This window comes from Aotus nancymaae, unplaced genomic scaffold (assembly GCF_030222135.1).
Source record: "Aotus nancymaae isolate 86718 unplaced genomic scaffold, 86718_ANA_hifiasm-v0.15.2.pri h1tg000025l, whole genome shotgun sequence".
Taxonomy (NCBI): domain Eukaryota; kingdom Metazoa; phylum Chordata; class Mammalia; order Primates; family Aotidae; genus Aotus; species Aotus nancymaae.
In genome coordinates this window covers 14,533,743-14,556,011 of record NW_026988438.1, presented here as the reverse complement: position 1 = coordinate 14,556,011, position 22,269 = coordinate 14,533,743, and the positions used below count along the sequence as shown (strand labels likewise).

At 34.8% G+C, this 22,269-nt stretch overlaps 1 protein-coding gene across 5 annotated transcripts in view; it reads left to right on the top strand.

Moving 5' to 3' along the window:
* Nucleotides 1–22,269, top strand: part of DYNC1I1 (dynein cytoplasmic 1 intermediate chain 1) — a 315,600-nt gene that overhangs the window by 55,681 nt on the left and 237,650 nt on the right. The window lies entirely within an intron of this gene.

Sequence of the window (22,269 nt, the reverse complement as noted above, 5' to 3'; positions counted from 1 at the left end):
TTGTGGATTTCTCTTCTCACTTCACATTCAGTTAAATCAGCTGGAAATCAGCCAGAGTGGAAGTATTTACACCACAGAAATTGCCTCCTTTCCTACAAGCAAGTTACTAAACATCTACCGACACAGCACTGGGTTCTCTTAAGTGAATAGCAAATTTCATAACCACATTTTATGAAACCATTATCTTTTCTTTCTAAATATAAACTGACATATCCCAAACTAGGCATTTATTTATTATTTATTTTGAATTCCTGAGATTCCTGGGCATGTACATCTGAGGTTCTATCAGTTTCAGTGCCTACTGTAGATATAAAAGGAGGTGGAAGGACTATTTGCATGTTAGGTTAAATGCCAGCTGCCTGTGACCTTTTGTATATGCAAAAATTCTTAGCTGATTTATGACAACACTAAGCCAAGGAAATATCCTAACATTTAGATAACTGATGCACTATTTCTTTTTTAACCTTACTAAATTCTTGGCTGTTTAGTTACATGGTTCATTTGTGTTATATTTCTATTTGTATTATTTAAATAATCAAGAGATATGGTTTAATAAGACAGAGAATATATAGTAAGTTATAGTTCAGGGGAACTTCAGAATGCAGTTCTTCAAAATTATGTTAAAAAAAAAAGGCGGGGTAGAGAATTGGCAGACTACTCTATGCACTTAAATTAACAGATTTTTAGACAGATTGCAGCAGTGCTAAATTACACTTGCTGATGTGAAATAGTTAAGAATTTTCCCATTTATATCCGTTTTCCAAGCAAAAAATTCACTGTTGACTATGCACATTAAAACTTGTGACTTATTCTAGGGAGATAGTGTATCTGTGGCCCCACCTTACCTGCTGCAATATACTTCGGCATGAACCCAGTGCGTCGGAGAGAGAAGATAGGAGACTTTCTGTTCACTTTCTAAATATAAACCAGTATATCCCAAACTAGGCATGAATTTATTTAGTGAATTCCTGAGATTCCTGGGCATATATCTCTGAGGTTCTATCAATTTCGATGCCTACTGTAGGTGTAAAAGGAGGTTGAAGGACTATTTGCATGTTAGGTTAAATGCTATCTGCCTGTGTGTGAGTGGCTTATCTTAGAGAGTTTGAAGGTGTTTTCAGAGAATATTTGAGAGATGACATTATTTCCAATATTGCCATAATGAAAATTTCTAGATTTTTCTAGAGAGTTTTATTTCACCTTCTTGAGCTGTGGCATGGGAATGACCATAATCCATAGCTTGATCTGTCACTTAATTTAACACCTTTACTGAAGTATAACTGCCTTTAAATAAACTACACATATTTAAACTATTCAAATTGATGGGTTTTGACATGTATACACATCCATGAAATTATCACCACAATCAAGATAGTGAAAACATTATTCAGCTCCAAGAGTTTCCTCTTGCCCCTTTGTAATCTACACTCTTGCTTCTTCCTGTTCTTCCTTATATCCCAAACATCTGTTCTGCTTTCTGTCACTATACATTAGTTTGCATTTCCTAGATTGTCACATAAATGAAATCATCCAGGAGGTACTCATTTGACTGACTGACTTCATTCAGAATGATTATTTTGAGATTCATTCAGGTTAAGTGTATATAAACAACTCAATCCTTTTTATTCCTGAGTGGTATTTCATTGTATGGAAATACCACAGTTTGTTTATCCAGTCACTTTTTATTTACATTGGGTTGTTTACAATTTTTGCCCATTACAAATAGAACTACCATAAACATTCATGCACAAATATTTTAATGCACATATCCTTTCATTTGTTTTGGGTAAATACCTCCCAGTAGAGGGAGGTATCTGATGAAATGTCTGCTTAAATCTGTTACTTATATATTGTTTTTGAGTTGGGTCGTTTTCTCATAATTGATTTTGAAAGTTCTTCCTAAGTTCTGGATAAAATGCTTTATCAGGTATATAATTTGTTAATATTTTCTCTCAGATTGTGACCTGTCATTTTCATTCTCTTAACAGTGTCTTTAAAATAGCAAACCATTTTAATTTTGACAAATTATAATTTACAGATTTGTTCTTTTATGGATCATGCTTTTGTTAACATAATTTCAATTTTTAAGTGATTACTTTAATATTTGGTAGAATACAATTCACCTATGAAATCATTTGGATTTGGAATATTATTGTGAAGAAGGTTTTTTTGTTTTGTTTTGTTTTGAGACAGTGTCTCACTTTGTCACCAGGCTGGAGTGCAGTGGTGTGATCTTGACTCGCTGCAACCTCCACCTCCCAGGTTCAAGTGATTCTCAGGCTTCAGCCTCCCAAGTAGCAGAGACTACAGGTGTGTGCCACACACCCGATTAACTTGTATTTTGAATAGAGATGAGGTTTCCCCATGTTGGCCAGGCTGGTTTTGCACTCCTAGCCTCAAGTGATCCGCCCACCTCTCAAAGTGCTGGAATTACAGGCATAATAAGCATTCATGCCCAGCCTTGGAGGAGGTCTTAAACTACACATTCAATAACTTTAACAGTGATAGCACTATTGAGGTTATCTATATTTTGCTGATTAGCCCTCAGAGTTTGTGTCTTTCAAGTAATGTGCATACTTCATCTTCATAGACAAATGTATTGTCCTAAAATTGTGTATACTATTTTCTTATCATCCCTTTAATACCTGCAGAATCTATATATATTTATTCATCTCCTTCCTGATATTGATAAATTTTGTGTTCTCTCTTTTTCCTCTAAGAAGTATGGCTGGAGGTTTATTAATTTTATTGATCTTCTCAAAGATCCAGTATTTGGTTTCAATGATTTTTTTTTCTATTTGCAATTTCATTGATTTTTACTCTGATCTTAATTATTTCTTTTTCTCCTACTTACTTGGTATTGACTTTGCTTTTTTTTTTTTTTTCTAGCTTCTTAAAGTGAAAGCAGATGCTATTGATTTTAGATCTTTCCTCATTTCTAATATAGGTGTCTAGTACTGTAAAAGTTCCCATTGCTTAGTGTTATCTTCCAAATTTGATTTTACTTTTGTCATTTTCATTCAGTTCAAAACGCTTTCTCATTTATCTTTTAATTTATTCTTAAACCAGTGAGTTATTTAGAAGTATGATATTTGGTTTCCAAATATATGGAGACTTTCTAGTGGGCTTTCTGTTATTCATTTCTAATTTAATTATGCTGTGGTTACAGAATGTACTTTATGTTGCTTGTAGCATTTTAAAGTATTGAGACTTATTTTATGGTAGATAGTATGGCCTGTCTTAGTATATGTCCCATGTGTCTTTGAACAATATATGTATTCTGCTGTTGGGTAAAATGTTCTATATGTTTCCATCAGGTCAAGTTGGTTGATTATGTTACATCTTCTATGTCATTTACTAAATTTTTTTGTCCAATGGCTCTATCACTTACTGGGAGAGAAATGTTGAAGTTTGTAATTACAATTTGGAGTTTTTCTTTTTCTCCTTGAAATTCTATCAGTTTTTTTTTCTTCATACATTTTGCAGTTTTGTGTTAGGTACATAAATATTTAGGATTTCTTTGTCTTTTTTGATGAATTGATCTCTTTACCATTATGAAGTAACCTATGTAATCCCTAGTAATATATTTAGCTCTGAAATATATTTTATGTGATATTAATATAGCCACTGTAGCTTTCTTTTGACTAGTATAAGCACGATATTTTTTGTTCTTTTACTTTTTTACTGATTCATCACTTTACATTTAAAGTGCTTTTTTGTGGGCATCATACAATTGAGTGTTACCTTTTAATATATTCTTACAATCTCTGCCTTTTGCGTATTTATATCACTTACATTTAATGTGATTGTTAATATGGTTAGGTTTAAATGTCTGGAATGTTGATATTTGTCCTTTTTTTTTCTATATATCCATTTCCTTTTTAGTGTGCTTCATTTTTTATTTATTGAATTTTCTATGATTCCATGTTACCTTTAGTTTTTTTAATGTACATCTTTAAAATGACATACATTATTTATGAGTCATCACAATCAAATATAGAGTGACATTACCACACTTTATGTGCTTTAAGAGCCTTACATTTATATTTCTTCCCTTTTGACTTTTGTGCTAATGTCATCATAAATTTTACTTTTGTATGTTATAAAGCCCATGCTACATTATTTTTGTTTAAACAACCAATTAACTTTGAAATAGATTTAAATAATAAGAAACATTTACCCATGTAGTTAACATTTTTCTGATGTCCTTTATTTCTTTGTGTAAATCTGTATTTCCACCTGGTATCATTTTACTTCTGCCTAGTGGAAATCCCGTAACACTTCTTGTAGTGAAAGTCTTATGATAAATTTTTTAAAAATTTTTAAGTCAAAATTATATCTTTGTTTTTGAAATGTTTTTTCACTGAGCATGAAATTTTTAGATTACAGTAATTTTTGAGGACTTTAAAAATGTTACACTTCATTGTATTTTCAACAATACTGTTTTTTACCAAAACTTTGATGACATCTTTATATTTATTCCCCTGTATGTAACATGTCTTTGTTTCTAACTGCTTTTGTCATGTTTTTCTTTAAACTTACTTTGAGCAATTTGATTATAGTATTTATTGGTGTAGTTTTCTTCATTCTTCTAGTGCTTGGAGTTTATTAAGATTCATGAATCTGTGGGTTTATAATTTTCAGCAAATTTCGTTAAAAATTTACTATTTTTTTTTCAAACATTTTTTACCCTTTCCCCTTCCTTCTCTGGAGATTCAGATGACATGTATATTAGGCAACTTGTTTTCTCATAGATTTTTTTTTTCACTTGTTTTTACTTTTCTTTCTGTGTTTTATATTGGATAGTTTCTATTGACATGTTTTTATGTTCACTCATCTTTTGTTTTGTAATTCCTAATCTTCCATGAAGCCTACCTGGTAAATTTTAAATTTCATACATTGTAATTTTTATCTCTGGATGATCGGTTTGTGTCTTTTTTAACTTTTATGTTTCTGCTTAACTTTTTGAGCACATAAGATACAGGATTAACAACTTTTTCTTTTTTCGGGGGTTGCGGGACAGGACAGAGTCTTGTTCTGTCACCCAGGCTGGAGTGCAGTGGTGCGATCTCAGCTCACTGCAACCTCTGCTTCCTGGGTTCAAGCAGTTCTCCTGCCTCAGCCTCCCGAGTAGCTGGGACCACAGGCACATGCTGCCATGTCTGGCTAGTTTTTTTGTATTTTAGTAGAGACGGGATTTCACCGTGTTGCTCAGGCTGGTCTCAAACTCCTGAGCTCAGGTAATCCACATGCTTTGGCCTCCCAAAGTGCTAAGTTTACAGGCATTAACCACCGCACCTGGCCTAGGATTAATAAATTTTAATATCCTTGCTTGTTAATCCATCATCTGTTTTAGTTCTGGGTCAGTTTTAATTGGATTCAATTCATTATAGTCATATTTTCTGGCTTATTTGCATGTCTGATAATTAAAGTTATCAAACTTATGTATTTTTAAGGTGTACAATGTGATGTTTTGACATACCTGTGCACAGTGAACCATTTACTACAGTCAAACTAATTAACGTGTCAGTCTCTTTACAGTTACCTTTTCTGTGGTGAGAATACTTAAGATATACTCTCTTAGCAAATTTCAAGTATGTGATATAGTATTATTAGTGATAGTTTTCATATTCTATATTAAACTCTATAATTTATTCATCCTATATCACTGAAACTTTGTATACCTTGGCCAACATCTCCTAATTCGCCACCTGATAGTCACCATTCTACTCTCTGCTTCTGTGAATTCAGTTCTTTTTTAGATTCCACATACAAGTGAGATCATGCAGTATTTCTCTTTTTATTTCTTTATTTTAGAAGGCTGAATAGTATTTCAGTGTATGTATTTACCAAAATTCCTTTATGCTTCATCTGTTGACAGATACTTACATTAATTCCATATATTAGCTATTGTGAATAATGCTACAATAAACATGGATGGAAATTCAAATATCTGTCTCTCTTTCTCTCTCCTCCCCCACACTTTTTTTTTTTTTTTTTTTTTTGGCTATCCCAGGCCAGAGACAGATATCTCTTTGAGATCTCTTTGAGATACTAATTTCATTTCCTTTAGATATATATCCAGAAGAGGGACTGTTAGATAATGTGTAGCTCTAGTTTTAATTTTTTGAGGAACTTCCATATTATTTTCCATAATGGCTATACCAATTTACAGTCTTACCAACAGTGTACTAAGTTGTTTTCCAAATATCCTTGCCAATACTTCTTATTTTTTTCTTTTTGATAATAGTGATCCTGATTATATCTCATAGTTTTGATTTACGTTTCTCTGATAATTAGTGATGCCGAATACTTTTTCATATACTTATTGACCATCTTATGTCTTCTTTGGAGAAGAGTCTATTTAGGGCCTCTGCCCATTTTTAAATCATGTAATTTGTAATTTTGCTATTGAGTTGTTTCAGTTCTTTACTTATTTTGGATATTAACCCCTTGTCAGTGATATAGATTAAATATTATCATTCTGTACATTGCCTTATCATTGTATTGGTTGTTTTCTTATTGTGCAGAAGCTTTTTAGCTTGTCGAAGTCCTGCTTGTTTACTTTGGCTTTTGTTGCCTGTGCTTTTGGTGTCATATCTAAAAAATCATTGCCAAGACCAATGTTGAAAATCTTATTCCGTATGTTTTCTTATAGGAGTTGTATAGTTTCAGGTCTTACATTTATGTCGTTTATCCATTTTGAGGTTTTTTTTGTGTGCATGATATAAAATAAAGATCCAATTTCATTATTTCACATATGGATATTTAGTTTTCCCAACACCATGAACTGAAGAGACTATATTTCTCCATTTTGTATTCTTGTCACTATTGTGGAAAATTAGTTGACTGTAGATGTGTGAGTTAATTTCTGGAATCTCTATTCTGTTCCACTAACCTCTATGCCTGTTTTTGTTACAGTTACATACTGTTTTGATTAATACAGCTTTGTAGTATAATTTGAAATCAAGAAGTGTGATACCTCTTGAGAATACCTTTCTCAAGATTGCTTCGGTTATTCAAAGTCTTTTGGGGTTCCATATGAATTTTAAGATTTTTTTCTATTTCTGTGAAAAATATCATTTGAATTTTGGTAGAGATTGCCTTGAATCTGTAGACTGCTCTGGGCAGTATGGGCATTTTAATGATATTGTTTTATTTAATCCATGAACATATGCTATCTTTTCATTTATTTGTGTCTTCAATTTTTTTCATAAATGTTTTATAGTTTTTTTATGTACAAATCTTTCACCTCCTTGGTTAAATCTAAGTGTTTCATTCCTACTGATGCTATTATAAGTGAAAATGCTTTCTTGATTTCTTTTTCAGATAGTTCATTGTTGTTGTAAAGAAACTATTAATTTTTACTTGATGATTTTGTAACCCGTACTTTTAATGAATTTGTTTATTAGTTCTAATAGTTCTTTTGTAGTCTATAAAATTTCCTACATACAGGTCATGTCATTTACAAAAAGAGACATTTTACTGTTTTCTTTCTTATTTGGATGACTTTTATTTCTTTTTCTTGTTTACTTTCTCAGCTAGGACTTCCGTAGAGGGTTTGTTTCCTTTTCCTTTTCCTTTTTTTTTTTTTGAGATGGAGTCTTACTCTGTCAGCCAGGCTGAAGTGCAGTGGTGCAATCTTGGCTCACTGCGACCTCTGCTTCTTTGGTATAAGCAATTCTCCTGCCTCACCTCCTAAGTAGCTGGGACTATCGACATGCACCTACACGCCCGGCTAATTTTTGTATTTTTTGTAGAGATGCAGTTTCACCTTGTTGTCCAGGCTAGTCTTAAACTCCTGACTTCAGGCGATCTATCCACTGTGGCCTCCCAAAGTGCTGAGATTACAGATGTGAGCCATTGCACCTAGGCTTCTCTCTCTCTCTCTCTCTCTCTCTCTCTCTCTCTCTCTCTCTCTCTCTTCCTCTCTTCTCTCTCTCTGTCTCTGTCCCTCTCTCTCTCTTCTCTCTCTCTCTCTGTCTGTCTGTCTCTCTCTCTCCTCCGACCCCCGCCCCCGCCTCTTCAAATGGAGTCTCACTCTGTTGGCCAGGCTGGATTGCAGTGGCACAGTCTCAGCTCACTACAACCTCCACCTCCCAAGTTCAAGTGATTGTCCTGCCTCAGCCTCCTAAGTAGCTGAAATTTTACTGGTGCGTGCCACCATGCCCAGATAATTTTTTGTATTTTTAGTAGAGATGGGGTTTCACTGTGTCAGTCAGGATGGTCTGTATCTCCTGACCTCGTGATCTGCTTACCTCAACCTCCCAAAGTGCTGGGATTACAGGCATGAGCCACCACATCTAGCCTTTTCTCTTTTTCTTCTGTGTAACTTCTATAGGTATTTTCTTTGTGGTTATCATGGGACTTACATAAAATTTGTTATAGTAATCTGATAGCATTTTCTCTTGCATACAAAAACTCTACATTTTGATCTCATCTTCCCTCACATTATGTGCTATTGGTGTTTTAGTTCACATCTGTTCATAATGTGTGCCATTTACATATTTAGTCATAGTAATTTTTAATGCATTTGTCTTTTTACTTTTATATTTAAACCAAAAGCTATTTACCCACCACCTTTATATCAATACAGTCTTCTGTTTTTGTCTGTGTATTTACCTCTAGCAACAGATTTTATATTTTCTTGTGCTTCTGTGTTGTGTTTAGAATCCTTTCATTTCAAGTTTAAGAACTTTCTTCAGCATTTTTTGTATGTTAGAATTAGTGATGGTAACCTCTCTTAGCTTTTGTTTGTCTGAGAAATTCTTTATTACCTCTTCATTTTTGAAAGACAGGCTTGCCTGGTATTGTATTCTTGATTGGCAGGTTTTTTTCTTCTTTCAGCATTATGAATATATCACACACTCCTTTTTGGCCTGCATGATTTCTACTCAAAAATCATCTCATAGTTTTATGAGGGTTCTCAGGTAAATAACAAGTAGACTTTTTCTTGTTTTCAAAATCCTCTCTTTGCTTTTAACTTTTGACAACTTATTTATAATGTGTCCTTTGTTTGAGTCTCTTTGGGATTGTCTTATTTGCTGTTCTTCGTGTTCTTTGGGCTTTCAGAATCTGGATGTCTTATTTCCTTCCCCAGGTTTGAGAATTTTTCAGCCATTATTTCTTTGAATAATTTATTTTAATTTCTTTCTCACTCTTCTCTTTCTGTGACTTTCATAATGCATATATTGGTCCACTTGATGTTATCTGTAATTCTCTTAATATATCATCAGATTTTTTTATTTCTTTTTTTTTCCTTTTTCCCCCTCTGACTAGAGGATTTCCAGTGAGCTGTCTTTGAACTTACTACTTCTTTATTCTGCTTAATCAAGTCTGCTGTAAAAACCTCATATTGAATTTTTCAGTTGAGTTATTGTATTCTTCAGCTCTATTATTTCTTTTTTTACAATTGAATCTCTAAATTGTTTAATATTATTCTTAGACATTAAAATTATTTGCATTATTATACTATCAATACAGTACTGCCAAAACATTGTTATAGCAAGACCTTTATATATTTTATTGAATTCACAATAAATACTAACATAACTAAAGAAGAGAGATTAAGAGAGATAACAATATTACATTTTTATGCACATGCTGCTTTAGCACTCTGTTTTGGTCACATAATAGGAAAAGGAAGACAAGTTCATTCTGAGCAACAAAAATAATTCAAGCTACTTTTCAGAATGTATTTTGCTTGCTAGTGTGTAATACTAAACAGGAAACTGCTAATACTTAGTTCAACAATTTAAGTAACTTAATAGAAAGTTTTCATGTTTATTTTTTGTGATAGAATAAACCTTTGACCTTCATAACTGCTGTTCCTTTAGATTGTATGGCATCTGTATTTAGGACACAGGAACATAAACTGTGTAACTAAATGATACATTTTAAAATGTCAGTCCATTTTAATATGATTCTCCACATAATGGTATTGTTTTAAAAATACGTTTCAAACTTTAAATTTTGAGCAAAGGACCTAGAGTGGGAAGTAGGAGGGAGAAAGATTTGATAAGAAGTTTTTAAATAATTCAAATTTTAGAAATTAAAAAATTACCTTATATATAAAACTCCAGAAAAATACTTACTATATGTATCTCTATTCTAAAACATGCAACTTGTATTCATCATTTCAATGTGTGACTTTCTATTGTTCTTTTATGCAATTGCTTTTTGTTTTTTAATATTAAATAACTGAAGCAATTTCCTTTGTTTGAAATATTTATATTTTGATTGGGTTTCAAAAAAAGATCCATCTCTTGTGTCCTTCTCTTCTTCAGAGATTAAAAAAATTTATTTTTTCTCTGCATCAGGGAAGTATAAGCATCTATTGTAAGGCTTTATTTAATATCCTCTGTCCAGTTTTTCTTGCCTCCCTATCGTCTATTTCATTTCATCGTCACCTGACTGAGTAAAGACTATCTTATTATACGCAACTTTTTAATAATTATCATGTGAACATTTGCATTTAATTTGTTAATGAAATTGAAAGGGATTTTAAGTTAGTTGCATTAAAGAATTGAACTGTAAGTTATTTTTAACCAAAATAAAATTTGTTACTAAGACATAAAAAAGTTCATTCAATAAAATTATCTGACTTACTTATTTTGGTACTTTTTAAGCTCTTCCAATTATTTATCCATTGGTATTAGCATTTTTCCTTAGTTTATGACACTTCACTTTCTTTATAATTCATAATTTATTAGTTTTATAATGGAAAGTTCTATTTGTACAAAAACATCAGGGAATTAATATTTTCTTAATACTATAGATTCTACTTGAAATATACAGTTATACAATTTATTTTTTGGCAGTGTTTTTGTTTCGTCAAGTTTGGGGATTTAATTAAACATTCATAATTCCAAAAAGGAAAAGCTTGCTTGAGTGTAGCTCAACCAAACAAATATATAATAATTATAGAATATATAAAGCATGAAAGTCATCTACAAGTTATATACATTTATATTGCTTATTAATTTTATTACATTAACATATTATTACTGCAAGTTAATTTGAAGCAATTGATTTTACCATAATGTACTTATGTGCCACATTCAGAAGCTCTGTACAGCCTTGGGCATCTCCAAATGATCGAATCCCTAAGCAGTTTGAAGGATGGCGCTGCTTTATGAGAAAATTGGAGCAAACATCAATGACCTGACTGAGCTGCAGAAGACAAGCTGCAGCCAGCAAACTTTCAATGGTATCTTCTTTCAATTGCAGGACACCTGTGTAAGCATACTGCACCAAGGAATTAAGTGCATTTGGATCTACTCCTTCCATCCTCACCTCTTCTTGTTTGGCTTCAAGCACATCATTAGTAAACATTGCAGCAAAATAATCAGACACTGCACTGAGAACCAAGCTATGGGCTGGGATTCGGAGGTGTCCTGCAGTTAGTAGCACATCACACAGTTGTTTCTCTTTCAAGTGGTTCTCCATTTTACAAAGAGTCTGCTCTGCATGGTTTATAACATGGAACTGCTCCTCAGATCTGGTGGCATTCATTTCTTCAGAGTGTTGTGTATCTAATCTTCTAAGATGCAGAACAAAATCAAGATTCATTCCTTCACCTACCCAGAGACATCTCCGTAATTGACTCTTCTTCCTTTACTCCTTTATTCTTTTCAGACATTCACCTTATCTTATGTAAAATGTAGATTTAATGGGCACTAACTGTTGTCTCACAAGAATGTATCTACTTGCCCAACTGCTTACCTGCCCTTCCAGCTCTATTATTTCTATTTGGCATTTTTAAATATCTTCGATTTCTTTGTCAAGATTCTCACATTGTTCGTGCATTTCTCTCCTAACTATTGTGAACATCTTCATGATCAACATTTTGAATTCTCTGTTGGGTAAATCACGTGTCTCCATTTCATTAAGGTAGGTTTCTGAAGATTTATCTTGTTCTTTTATTTGGAACATATTTTTATTTTCTTTGATTCTTTGTGTTAGTTTCTGCACATTTTATAAAGTAGCCACCTCTCCCAGTCTTCACAGACTGGTCTCATATAAGGGACACTCTTCATCTATTAGTCTAGCCAGAGATTCTGGATGCTTCCTAATCCTTTGTGCTTCCAAACTGCCATCTTTTTCCTTAATGGTCCCAGGATGCTAGAGTATGCTAAGCTCATGAGCATTCTAAGATTGGCAAGATTGGAGCCAGTTTCTTGAGAAGCAGTTGGAATAATTGATGCATTAGATACGTGATCTAATGCATCAATTTGTTCCAGCTCTCCTTATGAATCTCTAGCTCTCCTTAATGCATCTCTCCTTAGGAAGATGCTGAGAACTGGAGTTTGTCACTCCCTTGCTCTGCACTAATCCAGGAAGAGGAAATGTGGCAAATGCCTGTATGCTCACTCAAACTGCAGGGTCTTTCAAATCATTGCTTTACTCCTTGTCACCTCCAAGGGTCTAATAAATGCTAGGCCCTTCAGCTCTCAGAATAGACAAGTTAGAGGCCAGTCCTTCTGGTAGCAGCTAGAAAAGTTGAGAGTCTAGTTGGGTAGTTTAAGTTCTTCTAGGGAGAAACTGTAGGCTTGGTTTTATTTCTGGAATGATTTGTGGGGAGGAGCCATGAGAAGTATCCTCACACTTATTTAAACTCCCAGTAACTAGTGACTACCTGCCCTGTTAGCTCCAAGAAACAAGCAAGTTTGAAGCCAGATCCATGGATAGCAGCTGGAAAAGTCAAGGTACTAGATGTATAGTGTAATCCCTTCTAGGGAGAATCTGAGAGCTGTGCATTTTTGGTAAAATGAGCTGGCAGGAGGAGTCATGGGAAGAGCCTGCAAGGCCATTCAAAACACTGCTTTGTTCTCTGGAGACTCCAAATGACCAGTGAATATTGGGCCATATCAGCTCTCCAATTAGGTGAGTTATAACCAGACTCCCAAACAGCAGATGAAAAAATCAGGGCATTCATTGTGAGTTCAACTCCTTCCAGGGAGAAGCTAGAGGTTTCGTTTTTTGCCAGAGTGAGCTGGAGGAAGGAACTGTGGAAAGTGTCTACATATCCATTTAAACTCCCTGGAGACTAGTAATTGCCTGCTCTGTTGACTTCCAGATACAGGCTAGTTAGAAGCCAGACCCTTGGGCAGCAGCTGGAAAAGTCACGCATTTGATGTGCAAACCAACCCCTTCTAGGAAAAAGCTGGGAGCTGGGCTTTGTCACCTGCTCACTCTGTGCTAAGCCAGTGGGGAGAAGCATGGGAAATGCTTGAGTGCCTGTTTAAAGCTGCCTCTGTTCTTTGCCATTCCAGAGGCTAATAAATGCTGGGCCCCATCAACTTCGAGAGAGAGGCAAGTTAGGAGTCATTTCCTCTGGTAGTGGTTTTTAAAATTGGGGTACCGTATGTATGGTTCAAGCTTTTTACTCCTCAGGGAGAAACTGAGAGATGGAGGTTCTCTCAATTGTCTAGTGCTGGGCTGAGGGTAGGGTTTATGGTGTGAGTGAGACTATGTCTCAGCTTTTCTTACCTGTGCTGAAGTGGGAATTTTCTCATCCTTCCAGTTTATAGAAATCTCTCCACTAGTTTCTGCATTTTTCTCAAAGAATGTTGATTCATGTGTAGATGTTTATTTGATGCTCTGTGGGTGGAGTGAGAGTTCTCAGCCTCCTATTCTGGATTTTTTTTTTTTTTTTTTTTTTTTTGCTGAAGTCCTCCTGCATGTTTGGTAATTTTTGCTTTATATTAGATATTGTGAATTTTTTTTTTTTAGGTTTCAGATACTTGAATTTCTATAAATTTCTTGTGATTTGTTCTGAGGTATAGTAAATTAACTTTGACCAAGTTTTATCTTTTAAGGTCTTGTTTTTAAGATTTTTCAGTTGGGACAGGAGCAGTGCTCAGCTTAGGGCTAATTCCTGCTACTGAAGTAAGTCCCTTACATGTGTTCTACACATTGCCCCATAAATCTTGAGGTTTTCCAGTCTGACTGGTGTGAACAGAAACTATTCCTGTTCCTGTGTAAAAGCCCAGAACTGTTATCTGTAATTGTTTTCAGGTCATTCTTTCCTTGGCCTCAGGTAGTTTCTTCACATAAATGTACTGATCAATGCTAAGCTGAATTCTCAAACGCAACCTTCTGTAGACCTTCTGAGTTTTCTTTTGTGCAGATTTCTTCTCTCTGCTGTATTATCCTGTGAATTCTAACTGCCTGGTCTCCCTGGACTTTCAACTCTGTCTCTACAACTTAGAGATCTGCTGGATTTCACCTGAGTTTCCTCCCTGCACCATGGCCTGGAAACTCTCTCAATGCTGTACCTGGGGCAATTGTAGGGCTCCTCTTGTTTGTGTCTCTCCCTCATGAATCGCTGTTCCTCATTGCCTGACCTCTAGTGGCCTGTAAGTTGTTGTTTTAGTCAGCATTCTATATTTTAAATTTCAGGTTTCTGGGTAAATTTGGTCTCTATTACTCCATTTTGGCCAGAAACACAAATGTTGTATCGCTTGATTCTGACTTGTATGTTAACTATGTGATTAGCAAAGCAAATGGCAGCAGAGAGAAAAAAAGGGAGATAATATGGCTTTCAGAAAAAAATATAACTCCAAGAAAATTGTAAACAAAATGAGAAAATAAGTGCAACTCAGCTTGTCTTTTTTTTTAACCAGGAAAATACATGTAGAAGTACCAAAAATGCTTTGCTTTCTTAGGCCATTATAATAGATTAAGTGAATTGAAGCTACTGAAAAGAAAGATGAAATAACAGGATAAAAAGAGTAAGTTAAAGGATCACAGGAGAGAAAGAACTTGCATAGCTGGAAAGTGAATAAATATGTCATTGAAATTTGGAACTGTAGTGGGAAAATTTGAGAGAGGAATTATGTTTAAAATGTTTTTTGGTGTGTGTCTTATGAAGAGAACATAAATACAAGTGTTCCCACGAGATTACCAGTCTTCCAGAGGATGGGCTAAGAACAACATAAGAAGAGCAGGGCTGGGAGAGAAGAAAAGATTCTCAACTTTAAGTAGATATCAGTGAGCCATAAGGGTATGTTGTGGCCCTACACTCCAAATTATTAAACCTAATACCTTATAGAATATTTATTGGCTCAGAAGCCTCATGATTATATTTTCTTTATGCATTATTATATCAGACTCTTAATATTGAGTTTTTAAAAATATTGGGAAGCAAAGAGAATAAAGGAAAACTGTGAAGCTATGAGCAAGGATTTGACTGTTCCTTCACAAAGGAAAGAACCTAGATTTTTTTTCAGTCTTTGACAGACACTGTTAATGTAATTGCCCAATGGCTTCGTCCTCCTTGCTGCACAGGCAAAACCAATTCATTGAGACATTGCAATGAAGAATTTAATTGGTGAAGGCCAGCTATGCCACATGGGAGACAAAGTTACTACTCAAATCAATCTCCTGCAAAAATCAGAGGCTAAGGTGCTTTAAGGATAGTTTGGTGGGTTGAGAGAAGTGGAATGGGTGCTTCTGATTGGTTGGGGATGCCATCTTAAGGATGTGAAAAATGGTCCTCAACGACTAAGTCAGCTTTCTGGGTGGTGGACCCAGGACAGACCGGTGGAACCAAGAGTCCAGGGTCTGGGTGGGGCCATCAGGTTGTCAGAAATGCAGAAGCCGAAAAAGACATCTTAAAAGGCCAATTTTAGATTGTGCAATAGTGAATTGGGGAAATTGCAAATCTTGTGACCTCCAGAATAATGGCTGGTAATCGTTTATGCCTACATCTTAGCAGAATTCTGGCCCCTCTCATTCTCCTAACCTGATAGCTTTTCATTGGTTTTATAAAGGTAGTCTAATTTTGGGAAATGGCTCTTACAACTTAAACTATAAACTAAGATTCCAAAGTAGTTTGGCCTAAGCCCAGGAATAACCAAGTATACTTTGGAGATTAAAAGCAAAATGTTGGTTAGATCAGATCTCTTTCACTGTCATAACTTTTCATGTTACAATTTTTGCAAAGATAGTTTCACTAGTAGGTGGTGACCTTTCTCTAAACTGTCTTCTCTGCATTCTTGGCTGAAAGAGAGAATGTGTATTACTCTCGAAACTACCAGGCACTATTCCAAACTGCTGTGGTGAAATAAAGGGATCACTCTCTCAAGAATAGAAGTAAAACAAAACAAAACAACAACAACAACAAAAAAGAATAGAAGTAAAACAAACCAACTATATAAAGACATGAGAGAAGCATATAATCCTCAAGATGGTGGCAGGAATTACAGAAAAATCTAACAAGGAAAGTTCTAGAGGTCTCTTTATGTTTTAAAGTTATTGCCATTTTCCTAATAGAACAGTTGTAACCCCATTAGCCTTTAATGAAGGGAGGCCCTCATTTGGCTTATTCTCCAAGCTTTATCAAATGTTCTTATGCATTATGCTTAGATATCTGCTTTGAATTAATTTTCAAGGTTTGCCATGTAACAATGCCTGGTGTGTTATTGAGAATAATGTCAGTTGAATTATTGAGCAAGTTGACAACCTGTGCCTCCTCAGTAACATTCAGTCACACTTTCCACAGAAATTGAGATATGAAATAGCATCTTGTAATATGTGTGTGTATATCAAAATGTAGTAGTAAAATGGATTTCAGAATCTATAAATATAGATTTATATTCTGACCCATGAAGAACTGTTATAAATTTGTTTTAACAGAACCAATCAAAATTCTGTCACAAGAGAGAAAGAAAGCATTTTGCTCACCATTTGTAATAATCATTTATTCATCCCCAAACATTTCTTGAAAAGCTTCTATCAGCCAGTGTTTGTTCTCTGCCTTCAAGAATCTTGAGTAAGCAATTATAGGGCATTTTCCATTTTACACTAGCAACTGGATTTTCAAAAGACAGTATTTCTTTTTCATTCAATTTCAGAAAAAATGTAGGCCAGTTGTTAAAGAGGTGTGCTTATACTTTGGTACTCAGTGACTTGAGGAATTCTATAATTGTATAGCTTTATGTTGGTACAGATTCTATGGAAGCTTGTTCACAAGTATCAAGGCAGTAAAAGGTCATTTCTATATATTTTTTAATATGATCATTGTCATTTATATATGTTATAGGAGAAAACTCACTTCCGCACCTTCTGTCATTATTCTGAACTTTCAATTTCCCTTGTAAAGTGAGCCCTTAATAGCAGAACCTCTTCCAGTGTTGCCAAGTTCTGTTATAATCATGGTTATTTTGATTCTTCTCTCATCCTAGAAATTTTGCAAGATTTACTTGTGTTATGAAATTTAAAGCTAACCCTTTGGCTGTGCCTATTGATTGAGCCAGACTTGACATTTGCTTCTGTTCAGGAAAAATGCTTTTGCTGCCAAACTAATATCTCTGCACAGTAAGAAGCAAATACCATGGAAATGAAATAAATACTTCCTAAAATGATTTTTAAATGTGAGCATAGAAGAATGGAAGCTCATCCTTCTTGAGGTAGTCGGAAAAGTTCAGTCATCAAGTTGCTTCCCAGTACTTGGAGAAAAACACCCATTCTGAACATAAATGATAAATATCTCTCTCTCTCTCTGTCTCTGTCTCTCTCTCTCTCTCTCTGTGTGTGTGTGTGTGTGTGTGTGTGTGAGATAAAGGGAACTACAAGACCAGGTTCCTGTCCTCAGTGTGGTGCACCATCCTCACCATTCCTCCATGTGGTATCCCATACCCAACTCAGATCAGTCCTTCAGATGTCACACCTTGATACCACATTACATTAGAATTCAGTATTTGAAAAACAAATTAACTCTGTCATTGTAAAATGTCTGTCATATTAGATAAGTTCCTGTGCCATTAGCTTTCTGCGTTCTCTTTTTCTATAGATGCAACATTTTCTCTGTGACTCCATTGGGTGGCTCCCAGGGACTCACTTTGAATTTTGTCTTCTCTGACCTTTGGTTCTACATTTCTTATGATCAGAAAAGCCCTTATCACAAACTCATTCACCAAGTATGCATTTTTTTACCCCAAAGCAGGGATTTCTCTAGATTTCTTTATGTCTACCAGTTAACACCGGTCACTTTTCTTCCTTCAAGGTGTGAACGTTTGAAATAATCTCTAATTTGTTTTCTTTTCCTTCACCTTCCACTACTAAGATCTGCCCTAAATTCTTTTCCAGAGTCTCCAATCTGCAGCATTCTTTCCATTTCAGTGCTATCACCACTTAGTGCTTTCTCATCACCCTGGACCAAGTCTCCACACTTTGTTAGACCATCAGTCACAAATCTTTTCTCTGGCTGCTCCCTTTGAATTGTTTATCCTGGATTTGATTTTGTTCCTGAACCTACCTACCCATCCGCCTTTGCTTGTAGATTCTTTCTCAATTCCATTTTCTCCACACTCAGCGTCTACGGTCCAGTTACTTTCTACACCCAACACTGGACCCTCATTTGTCAGAGACGGGTTTAGAGTTCATTTTTTACATAGTTTCTTTACAAGCATGTTTTAAATGTTGTCTTGCAGCTGTCAGTTTCTTACCCAGTAACTTTTAATAACTCCTCACTGTCTACAGCATAAAGTCCAAATTCTTTAACGTGATACTTAAAACCCTCTACTAATCTGGCCTCAATATACATCTCTAAATTAATCTCCTCTTGCTCTCAAATCAAAACTTCTATTCTGAAAAACTTGTCTCTCAGACTTTATAAAATGTGAATTCGGTCTCCAGATCTTTGTATATGCCGGGCGATCTCCCTTGGATATTTTCCCCATTCTTTTCCACTTAACTGAGCCCTGCCTATCCTTGAAATTCACACCACAGCTTCTATTCTCTATGAAATTCTATTTCATTTATCCACAGTAATCTACCCGTTATACTCTCCTGTCTTTACTTATTATGTGACTCACTCCTGTTGGTTCTTATTATTTGCTACCTTTTCTTCTTTTAGTTTTATTTTTAATTTATGAATAAAATTATGTTTATCATGTACAACATAATGTTTTGAAGTATATATGCATTGTGGAATAACTAAACATGGCTAATTAGCGTATGCATTACCTCACATAGTTATCATATTTATGGTGAGAACACTTAACATCCACCGTATTATCATTTTTCAGTAACACAATACAAATGGTTCCTGACTTATACTGGTGTTTGACTTACGGTTTGTTTTTTTTTTTAACTTTACAATGGGTGTATTGGGATGTAACCCAATTTTAAGTCGAAAAACATCTGTATACTGTTATTACCTGTAGTCACCATGTTGTACAATAGGTCTCTTGAACTTCTCCTATATAACTGAAATTTTGTATCCTTTGACCAACATCTCCCATCTTTCCCTCCTCAACTGCCCCAGTCCCTGGTAACCTTACCTTCTTACTCTCTACTTTATGACATCAACTTTTTAAGATTCCTCATGAATGAGCTCATACAGTACTTGTTCTGTACCTGGCTTATTTCACTTAATAAAATGCCCTCTAGGTTCATCTATATTGTTGCAAATGACAGGATTTTCCTTTTTATGGCTGAATATTATTCCATTGTGTAAACCCCATTTTCATTATCTGTTCATCTTTTGATAAACACATAGGTTGATCTCATATCTTGGCTATTGTGAATGATGCGGCAGTGAACATGGGAGTGCAAATACCTCTCTGACATACTCGTTTTATTTTCTGATTGCTGGATCATATGGAAGTTCTGTTTTTAATTTTTTGAGTAACCTTTATGTTGTTTTCCATAATGGCTATACTAATTTAAATTACCACCAACTGTGTGCAAGAGTTCCCTTTTCTCCACAATCTTGCCAGTATTTGCTGTCTTTTGTCCTTCTGATAATAGCCATTCTAACAGGTATAGGGTGATAGCTCATGTGGTTTTAATTTGCATTTCCCTGATGATTAATGATGTTGAGCATTTTTCAGATACCTGTTGACCATCTGTATGTCTTCTTTAAAGAGACATAAAGATTCTTTGCCCATTTTCAAAATCTGGTTATTTGTTTTCTTGCTATTAAACTGAGTTACTTATATATTTTGGATATTACACCTTAATCAGATGTAAGTTTGCAAATATTTTCTCCCATTGTGTACACTGTCTCTTTACTCTGTTGATTGTTTCTTTGTCTGTGGGGAACATTTTCAGTTTGAAGTAACTCCATTTGTCTGTTTCTGCTTTTGCAGCATGTACGTTTCCTTCAAAAATCCTTGTCCAGAACAATGCCATGGAGCTTCCCTGTTAGGTTTTCTTATAGTAGTTTTGTGTTTTACAATTGAGTCTTTAATCAATTTTGAGGGGATATTTTTTGGATATGGTTTAAGATAAAGGTCTAAATTTATTCTTCTGCATGTGGATATCAGTTTTTCCAACACCATTTGTTGAAAAGACTATTCTTTCCCTACAGTCTGTTCTTGTCACCTGCATAAAAAATCGGTTGACTATAAATGCATAGATTTATTTCTGGGCTCTCTATTCTGTTCCATTGATCTATATGTATATTTTTATGCCAGTACCATGCTGTTCTGATTACTTAAGGTTTGTAGTATATTTTGAAGTCAGATAGTGTGATGCCTCCAGCTTCGTTCTTTTTGCTCAGTATGGCTGTTTGGAGTCTTTTGTGGTTTCCTATGAATTTTATGATTGTTTTTTCTAGTTCTGTAAAAAATTTCATTGGTATTTTGATAAAGATTACATTTAATTTTTAGATCGCTTTGAGTAGTATGGACATTTTGACAATATTAATTCTTCCAATCCATAAACATGGAATAGCTATCAATTTATTTGTGTCTTCTTCAATTTCTCTCATCAGTGTTTTATAGTTTTCAGTATAGAGATCTTTTACCTTTGTTAGATTTATTCCTAAGTGTTGTATTATTTTAGTCTCTATTGTAAATTGTTTTCTTGATTTTTTTTTTTTACTCAGTCTACTGTTAGTGTATAGAAATGCTGCTAATTTTTATATATTGATTGTGTATCCTACAACTTTATGGCATTTGTTTGTTATTTCTAAAGGATTTTGGTGAAGTCTTTAGGGTTTTCTATATAAAAGATTATGTTGTCTGCAAATAGGTGCAATTTAACTTCTTTCTTTTCAGTTTTGGAAAGTTTTCATTTATTTCTCTTGCCTAATTGTTTTGCTAGGACTTCCAGGACTATGTTGAATAGAAGTAGCAAAGGTGCACATCTTTGCCTTGTACATCTTTGAGGAAAAGCTTCCAACTTTTCCCTATTGAGTATGATGTTTGCTGTGAGTTTGTAATAAATGGCCTTTATTATGTGGAGGTGCATTCCTTCTATACCTAATTTATTGAGGGTTTTTTATCATGAAAGGGTGTTGAATTTTGCCAACTGCTTTTTTGCATCTATTGGAATGATCATAAAAGTTTTTGTCCTTTATCCTGTTAATGTAATGTATTACATTTACGGTAGTCCTCTCTTATATGTAGAAGATATGTTTCAAGACTGTCAGTGAATGCCTGAAACCCTGGATAGTACTGAGCCTGATTACCAAGCAGACCATGTTTCTGTTCATGTTTCCCTGCTACACACACAAATGTAATGGCTTTTTCATCTTAACTTAGCACGTAGCATGCACTGTGGCCACAGCTTTTGCAGTTTAAGGTCTTTCAGCAAAATGAGCATGAGTTTCCTTTTCCTTCTTCACAATTTCACAGATAGAAGATTCATTTTTACTGTAGATCTTAACAGCCTCACAATGTAATTTTTTCTTTCCTTATTGAGAATGTACCTTTTTACGTAAATGAAACATTTTTACAGCTTCTCTTTGACATATCCAAATTGCCAGCATCACTACTCTTGTGCTTTGGGGCCATTATTAAGTAAAATAAGGGTTATTTGAACAAAAGAACTGTAATATCACAACTATTTTTTTTTCTTGAGATGGGGTCTTGCTCTGCCATCCAGGCTGGAGTGCAGTGTTGTGAATGCACCTCACTGCAGCCTTGACCTCCTGTGATCCTCCTGCCTCAGCCTCCCGTGCAGCTGCTATCACAGGCACACCCACCACACCTGGCTAATTTTATGATTTTTTGTACAGAAGAGGTCTCACTTTGTTGCCTAGGCTAGTCTCAAACTCCTGGGCTCAAGCAATCCTCCAGCCTTGGGGTCCCAAAGTATTGGGATTACAGAAATGAGCTACCATGCCTGGCCAATATTGTAACACTTTATCTGATAACTGAGATGAATACTACTGACTCATTTGTGGGTAGCATATACAGCATGGATATGCTAGACAAAGGGATGATTGCTGTCCCAGGCAGGATGTAGTAGGACAGAGGAAGATTTCATCATGCTACTCAGAACAGGGTACAATTTAAAACTTGTGAATTATTT